The sequence below is a fragment of the Microtus oregoni genome, unplaced genomic scaffold (assembly GCF_018167655.1).
Source record: "Microtus oregoni isolate MIOR12 unplaced genomic scaffold, Mior012 000000F_ref0000247, whole genome shotgun sequence".
Taxonomy (NCBI): Eukaryota; Metazoa; Chordata; class Mammalia; order Rodentia; family Cricetidae; genus Microtus; species Microtus oregoni.
In genome coordinates, this window is record NW_024543059.1 from 45,190,217 (window position 1) to 45,198,075 (window position 7,859).

Consider the following 7,859-nt stretch of genomic DNA (forward strand, 5'->3'; position numbering starts at 1 on the left):
AAATTGGCTGTGTGTAGGATCTATTCATCCATTGGTGATGATCTGATCTTTAAGGGCCCAAATATCTTTTTGCATTCTAAACAGGCATTTTCAAAAGCCAGAGATCCAATGAGTACTCGTCTAGCTTCTGGCTCTGCTGCTGATATTTGTACAGCTTTAGTTAATCTTTGCAAAAAATCACTAAATGGTTCTCTTGGGCCTTAGTATACAATTCAATTTTTTTTCTTAGTCCCAATCATTCAAGGCTGCTGTACTGACTGCATACAGACAGGATATGTTCAGTGTGTGTGTGTGTGTGTGTGTGTGTGTGTGTGTTTATATAGCTTGACTGTCTGGATCAGCATAAAAACCCTCACCAAGAATTTGATCTTGGGAGGCTTTAAAACCTCAGACTCTGCCTTCATGTTCAAGGACTTTAACTTCCTCTCTCCAATAACTTTTCCACTGTAACTGTGGACCATGATCTAATACAGTTGAGACTATCTGAAGCCAATCGTGTGGAGTAACCTTATTTCTTGAAGCCCATGTCTTCACCTCACATATGGTGAATGCATGCCATAAAAACTACAGCTTCCTTAATATGTTTTAGATCTTTTATATGTATAGGCTCCCATTCACATTCTGTATATCTTCTGGGTATTTGCTATTTGTTGGCTTTTCAGAGATAGTAACAGGAGCTACCACTCTTCGTGAGTCATCTCTGACTCTGATTGGTACTGGCAATGTTCAGTCTTTACTGCTTATCAGTTCTGACAAGGTTTTTTTTTTTTTTTGAGACAGGGTTTCTCTGTAGGTTTGGATCCTGTCCTGGAACTAGCTCTTGTAGACCAGGCTGGCCTTGAACTCACAGAGATCCGCCTGCCTCTGCCTCCTGAGTGCTAGGATTAAAGGCATGCGCCACCACCACCTGGCCAGTTCTGACAAGTTCTTTAATGGTTTCAAATCTATGTATCATTGTCTTTTCTGAATTTCTTGACCTGTGGATATTTCCTATGATTTCATCAAACCAATTAATCTCTGGTTCTCATCATGCACATATGATCCCAAGTTTTTAAATTTTTCCATTAATGATATCTTCTCATCCTTAGCGATTATTTGGACGGCATGTAGATTGCCTTCAAGGACTGATGTTCTATCTGCTAGCCTGCCATAACTTTTTAACAGAGTTTGATTGTCAGTTCCACAGTGTGACTCCTTTCAGATACTCTCTCAGTTCCATTCTGTAAGATTTCATAACCCGTTGACATGGAGTGAATTTTGCCTGTCAAATTACAATTATCATTTTCAATGGTATAAATCCTTCTGGCCAACGTCTCATTATAGTCTGTAAAGTCTGTATCATTTCTACAAGTTTCTCATTCTTGACTCTGTTAGCAAACCGTTTCTTTAAGAATGTATTATGACATATCAAACTAATAGCAGCTCTGGCTAAGAATGTATATATCCCAGGTAGGTCATAGCCCTCTGCTAGAATTCCCTCCACAGTAGAAATGGAAATTCCTGGGTGGTGATATTATCAGTCATTATCAGATGACTTAGCTCTTTTAAAACCTTGGTTCAGATGAGAATTTTAAGGTGTAATAACAATGTGAGCCAGTAGGTGTCACAGTTACATTACTAAAGCAATCCAGAGACCTTGGTGCTCTGGTCTTACTTGTTCTGAAGTCACAAACCTGGGAATTTTCTAAGCAGAACTCAAAACTCATACTGAAGGGATTTTTGCTAAAGATCTGCCAATCAGAGCAGCTGTGCAGCAGGCATGGTGGGCTGTGGGAGACAAGGGAAGCTGCAGAGTCACAGTAAGTCATGGTAGCTGTGCAAGAAGGCTTGGCAGCAAACTGCGGAAACCATAGGAGTCACAGAAAGGCACGGGAAGCTGTATGGATGCTATGCGGGCCGGCAGCAAGCCGTGGGTGCCATGGGAAGCTGTGGGTGGGGGAATGGGCAGGGCAGAAGAGGAGCCTAAGCCCAGGCAAATGGGAGTTGGGAGTACTAGTTTTTCTCTGGAATCCAGGTGGCTAGGTTTGGGTCTAACTCCAGTCTCTGCTTGGGGGAGGGAGGAGATGAGAAAAATCCTCAGGGAAATAGTCTCAGGTATTGCAAGGTGAGGCCACCAGGCTAGCTTAGTCTGAAATAACCACACAGAAATTGTATTGATTAAATCACTGCTTGGCCATTAGCTCTAACTTATTATTGGCTAACTCTTACATATTAGTTTAACCCATCTCCATTAATCTGTGTATCACCACGTGGCAGTGGCTTACGGGAGATTCTAACCGGCATCCATCTCAGGCGGAGGATCCATGGCTTCTCTGACTTTGCTCTTCTTCCTCCCAGCATTCAGTTCTGTTTTCTCTGCCTACCTAAGTTCTGCCCTATCAACTAGGCCAAGGCAGTTTTATTCATTAACCAATGAAAGCAACACACAAACAGAAGGAACTCCTACACCACTCAGGCAAATTCTTTTGTGGATTCATACTCCAAATATTGGGTGTCAAATGTAGCATGATTAATAGAAATCCAGAGACAGATATTGGGGTTCAACCTGAAGGTCAGAAAAGTTAAACAGTCTTACCTCTTACCTCTACCTCAGTCTGAAATGATTAGCCTGCCTCCCTTCTTATATTCCTATCTAGGGCTGGGATTGAAAATATCCACCACTACCTGCCCAGTTTCTAAGCCAAACTACTGTGGCTACTGGGATTAAAGGTGTGTGTCACCACTGCCTGGTCTGTAAGGGTGATCAGGGTGGCTGTTTTACTCTCTGATCTTCAGGAGAGCTTTATTTATTAAAATACAAATGAAATACATGTGGCCATGTTGAAGAGAACTTAAAAAATAAGAAGAGATATCAGGCTGGAGGCTAATGAAGTGCGGAGAGTCTGAATTTCATCAGAATACATAATACAGATATATGAAATACCAAAGAATAAATAAAACAAGTAGGCATATGTGTATATCTGATTTTACTCATTTAAGAACTTAGGTTGGGTTCCACAGAGACAGAGATAGAGAAAGGGAGGGAGGACAACACGGTTTGGAGGATTGATAGTTGTAGCTACTCTTCTGTTGCTGGGACCAAATGCAGCTTAGGGGAGGGAAGGCCTTATTCCACTCACACTTCCAGGGCACAGCCGTCCTTGAGGGAAGCCAGGAACCTGAGGGCAGGAATCATGGAGGAAAATTACTTTCTAGCTTGCTTGTCACCCATGCCTCTCCTTGGCTATCTTTCTTATAAATTCCAGGTCCACCTGTCTACGGAATGGTCCTACCCACTGTGAGCTGGGTCCTGCAACAGCCATTAACAATCCAGGAAGTCCCAACAGATGTGCCTACAGGCCAAGCTGCGCTAGGAGATTCCTCAGAGGAGGCTTCTCTCAGCTCTCAGCTGTGTGGAGTTGACAGTCAAAGTGAGCCTGGACAGAGGCCGTCCACTGAGTCCTTGTCACTAGAGAGACGAGGAAAAAGGCATTTAACACTTGATCCCCAGTTTGAAAAGCATGTCTCTCTGGGCAGGCTATGGGACTTCAAAGGGAGCCATTCCCAGCTTGCTCTGTGTCCTGCTTGTGGTTATGATGTGAGCTTTCAGCTTGCTGTTCCTGCAGCCCCCATTGATTCTCATCCCTCTGCAACTCTAAGGCCAAGTAAACCTTTTCTTGTATAAGTCGCCTTGGTAATGGTGTTGATCACAGCAACAAAGAGTGGGTCATCCAGGCCGCACAGAATTCCAGGCCAACCTGCTTGGTCTCACAAGGATCAGGAAGGGTCAAGTCCACTGGGCTGGGCTGCACTGTTAGACACAGAAGTGCACTCATTCATTCATTCAGTGTGCACGCCTCTACCCTGAGGGCTTCCGCAGTCAGTGATGCTCCTTGTCCTACAGAGATGGGATTGAAGAAGGCAGCTTAATGATACGTATTTTGAAATTCTCCGGTTGTGGGTTTTGTTAAGAAAAAAAATCCTAAAAGGGGGCAGCTATGCCAACGCAAGAAATCCAATTAGGTCAGATCAAACCAAATCAAAATGCCCATCGTTTTATTAAGTACAGCACTCTCGGGCATGGTAGGGAGAGAGGACAGCAGGGAGCCCATGCAAACCAGGAACCATGTGTTTCTCCTCTGGGAGCTCACTTAAATACCCTGTGGGAGTGGTGCTGACCCCCCAGGGAGGGGTCAGGACCTGGCATGCTGGGATTTGGAGTCCAGACTAATGCAACTCCCAGGACAGGGGCTGGGGGCTACGCTCCAGACTTAACAGGTTTCTCTGCCAATGCCAGATCTAGCTGGATTAATAAAACCAGGTTTAATAAACAGATCAAAGCAACTCCTTGGTGACTCTCGGGGGGGGGGGGGGGGAGGGGGGGAGGCAGGAGAGAAATCCCCTGGCTGGTCTAAGGGCCAAGGCTTAAGTACCCTGTAGGCATCTCAAGGGGAGCGGTAGGCTTACTGAAGGTGGGATCTGGAGAGAGAGGGGTGGGGACAAGGTGGGGAGCTTCCACCAAACAAAAGAGAGGAAGGGAAGGGCCAGAGAAGCCCCGGAGCCCTTGCCTTGTGCACACAGGACTCAGTGTTCAGCTCCCAGAACCACAGGCATGCAGGAGCACTCTCATTGTCCAGTGCATGCACCCCTCAAACCCTCCCTTCCTCCCTCCCTCCCTCTCTGAAAGAACACTGAAAGTCATAGCCACAGAAGATTGTTTGAGACCACTGAAGTATGGACTTTTTTTAATTGCCAGTAACAGCCAGGCATAGTGGGGCATGACGTTAATCCTGCCACTCAGGAGGCAGAAGCAGGCTCACTGTGAGTTCGAGGTCAGCCTGATCTACATAGTAAGTTCCAGTGATACATGGTGAGCCCTGTCTTGAAAAAGACAAAAAAAACCCCAACCCTCTTGTAAGCATCCAGACGAACATGGCTTCCCCTCCCCCACTTCCACAGCTCCTGTCCCCAGGGGCCGGTCGAATACCCCCCCCCCCCAATACCTTCATCTCATTAAACCCCTCACCTAAGTCTGCCTATCTGGCATATTTGTCTGTCTCTCACCCACCGTGGGCTCTCACCGGCTGCCAAAGTCCCTCTCGGGCAGAATCAAAACACCTCCCCAAACAAAACCAGCTAGACTGAAGGAAGATAGTTTCTCAGTTCCTAACAGGGAATCGCGAGCTTCAGACACAGCCAATCACCGGAAAGCGGGTTGTCTTCCCCTCCCCCTGTCTTTGCTCCAAGCAAGTTCTGTACCCGCAAGGTGGCACACTGGCTACCGAGAAAGAGAATGAGACTCTAGCTTTGGTTACAGAATCTGGATTGATCTGTAAACTCAGAAAGCAGTCAGCAGAGACAACACAACAGAGACCTCCTGGGAAGGAAGAGCAGGGATTCCAGCCTCAGGGTTTCTGCAGCTGGAAGGCAGGGGCCAGCCTAGGCTATAGAGGCAAACTGTCTCAAGGGGGAGGGGAGATGTTAAGAAGAGGGTGATACAAGATACAAAGAGAGAGCCTGGGGGGCACAGAGACAAAACTTCCTTGACGGCCTAACTGGGCTCCTGCCTGCATAAAACCTCCGGTCCTGGCCCTCAGTTCCATTTTTCCCACATTCAGGAATATGAACCCCAGCCCGGCTTCCCCTCTAGCGGCACCATGGTAACCAGACCCAGCCTAACGTCCCCTCCCCCTCAGAGAACTCAGTTTGTTTGTCTCCAGGTACCTAGTCGGGGATGAACAGAGGGCAAGTGGGCACAGACAGGGGATGAGAGAGGGGCGGGGCGGGGCGGCAGGGGGATGGAGCCAGAAGTAGCAATGGAAGAGAGACTGAGGAATCAATCTGGGAGAAGGGGAAGTAGAGAGGCTCAGAGAGGGTGACAGGGTTGGGGAGAGACTCCAAAGGATGAAGAGGGGGCAATCCGGGGGGCTAGGGAGCTGTTGGGGAGGCTGATGGAGAAGGCTGGGGAGATGGAGGGAGAGACCAGTGAGAAGGGGAAGAGGAGAGAGTCTCCTGGGAGAAATGTAGAGGACAGCTGGAGAGTGGGGTTGGGAGGGAGGCAGGCAGAGAAGTTGGGGGAAAACCGAAGACAGGGATGGGGCAGGAGGGGTGGAGAGACCAGAAGACGGGGAGAGACGGGGAAGGAAGTAGACTGGGGCGCACACCGAGTCCCCGAGGTTAGGGGAACGCGCGTGTCCTTGTGGTCTCAGCCTTCCAGTTCCGTGTTTGTCCCACGTGGTTTCAAAGAGCAAGAAGCAGGAGCCGACGGAAAGAGCTGGGGTGTGTGGTCCAGTGTGAGCACGCCGCCCCACCTCCCTGGACCTCCTCCGACCCGCCTCTCCAGGATGCAGTCAGGGGTGGAGCCACACAGCTCCCCAAACCTGGCCGGCCACGGCTTGCACAGGGAGGCAGGTGAGCAGGCCTGCGGGGCAGGCTAACCGGCTTTCCCGCACAGTTGGTCCTCGAGCTTCGAACTACATTTCCCAGGAGCCCCTGGTTGAGAGTCTGGGTATAGAAGAACTACATTGCCCTTGGGACTCTGCAAGTCTCTCGCCAGTGGGGTAAGCCCCAAAGTACATCTCTCAGAGGACTTTGCAATTCCCCGGGCTCTTAACTACTTTTTCTAGGAGGCTTCCTTGCTAATAGTCTGGAGTCAAAACTACATTTCCCAGGAGACTTTGCAGGGCCTTAGTCAAGACGCTGGACTACGAACTACATTTATCATAGGACTCTGCAGGTCCCTGGCTAATATTCTGAGGCCAGAACCACATTTTCCACCAGTCTCTGCAGTTACCGGGCTAATTAATAGTCTTACATGAAGTTCTGTCGCTCACAGAACGCTACTTCTGGGCCCAAACCTGTTTCCCACGAGACACTGCAGTTCCCTAGCTAATACTCCGTGTTTAGAACTGATTTTCCCATCACCCTCTGCAGTTCTCTGACAGATACCCTCGGTTTACATTTGTAAATTATTTAATTTGTAAATTATTTAATTTGTAAATTATTTAATTTACCTTGAAATGCTGCAGTGTCCTGGCTAACATTTCTGAGCCCAGAACTTCATGAGCCTCCTGGGCCTCGACAATGCCTCTGAGTTCATTTCTTTTCTAGATGCCTTCACTCCTTGGCCTTGCAGAATAGTTTACCGTCTTCCTGTCTTCAGTCCCTGTTCTTTATTTCAGATGGCCCCACCACCAACCCAGATGCTGAAACAGACCCCAGATGCCAACCTTTCACTCCAGCCCCTCGCGGTTCCTCCCCCTGCACCCCCCATCCTTGTCTTACTGACTTCTGGCTATGTCTGGTTTTCTCTGTCCATAGTTCTGACTCCAACAGAGACCTTACCTCCTTGTTGTTAGTCTCTTCTCCACCAGGGGCCAGCCTGGTTCCAGGGAGTCTTTCTAACATACACCCAGACCATCGCTGCCTCTTGCTCACGTCAGCCCCAGGCTTGCAACCCCTGTCAGCACAGTTCACCCGCTTCCCAGTAAGACTCTGCATGGCTATAAATAGCAGAAAGAATAGAAATGGCGTTGTCCTACACAAAAAACAGGGATTAAATTTAGTGACACCATCAGGGAGCCAGTTCCTTTCATCTCCCAAGGTTCTAATCAGAGATACATTTCCTTGGTATAACAGCTCGCCTTCCTCGTGGTCACAAGGCCATAGTTTCAACATCATTTCCAGAAGTCTTCATTCAGAGAGCTCCCGTGATGTCCTCTTCTCCCATCTCGGCTAACACTCAGTTGCCCACCTCATCTTACCTAGCAAGAGGAACAACATGACCTTATTATTCCACTGTAGGGTTTCAGCTCAAGCTGCACCCATGACTCATTTAACAAAAATCTCTGCCACTAGGGCTCAGGTAGTCCTAGGTTTTA

The 7,859-nt window shown here is 48.1% G+C and overlaps 1 long non-coding RNA gene across 4 annotated transcripts; it reads right to left on the reverse strand.

Annotated features, from left to right (window-relative positions):
* Positions 1 to 2,959: 2,959 nt before the first annotated feature.
* LOC121446594 lies at positions 2,960 to 6,604 on the reverse strand. 4 transcript variants are annotated; one of them, XR_005974072.1, is made up of 4 exons: positions 5,006 to 5,635; positions 3,651 to 3,877; positions 3,273 to 3,448; positions 2,960 to 3,158 (listed from the first exon to the last, which is right to left on the reverse strand). It is a non-coding gene; the product is annotated as an uncharacterized LOC121446594 (long non-coding RNA). The 4 variants fall into 4 exon arrangements; XR_005974070.1 differs by lacking the exon at positions 5,006 to 5,635 and adding an exon at positions 6,144 to 6,604 and having other exon boundaries at positions 3,273 to 3,877; XR_005974073.1 differs by having other exon boundaries at positions 3,273 to 3,877; positions 5,048 to 5,636.
* Between the last annotated feature and the right edge of the window lie 1,255 nt (positions 6,605 to 7,859).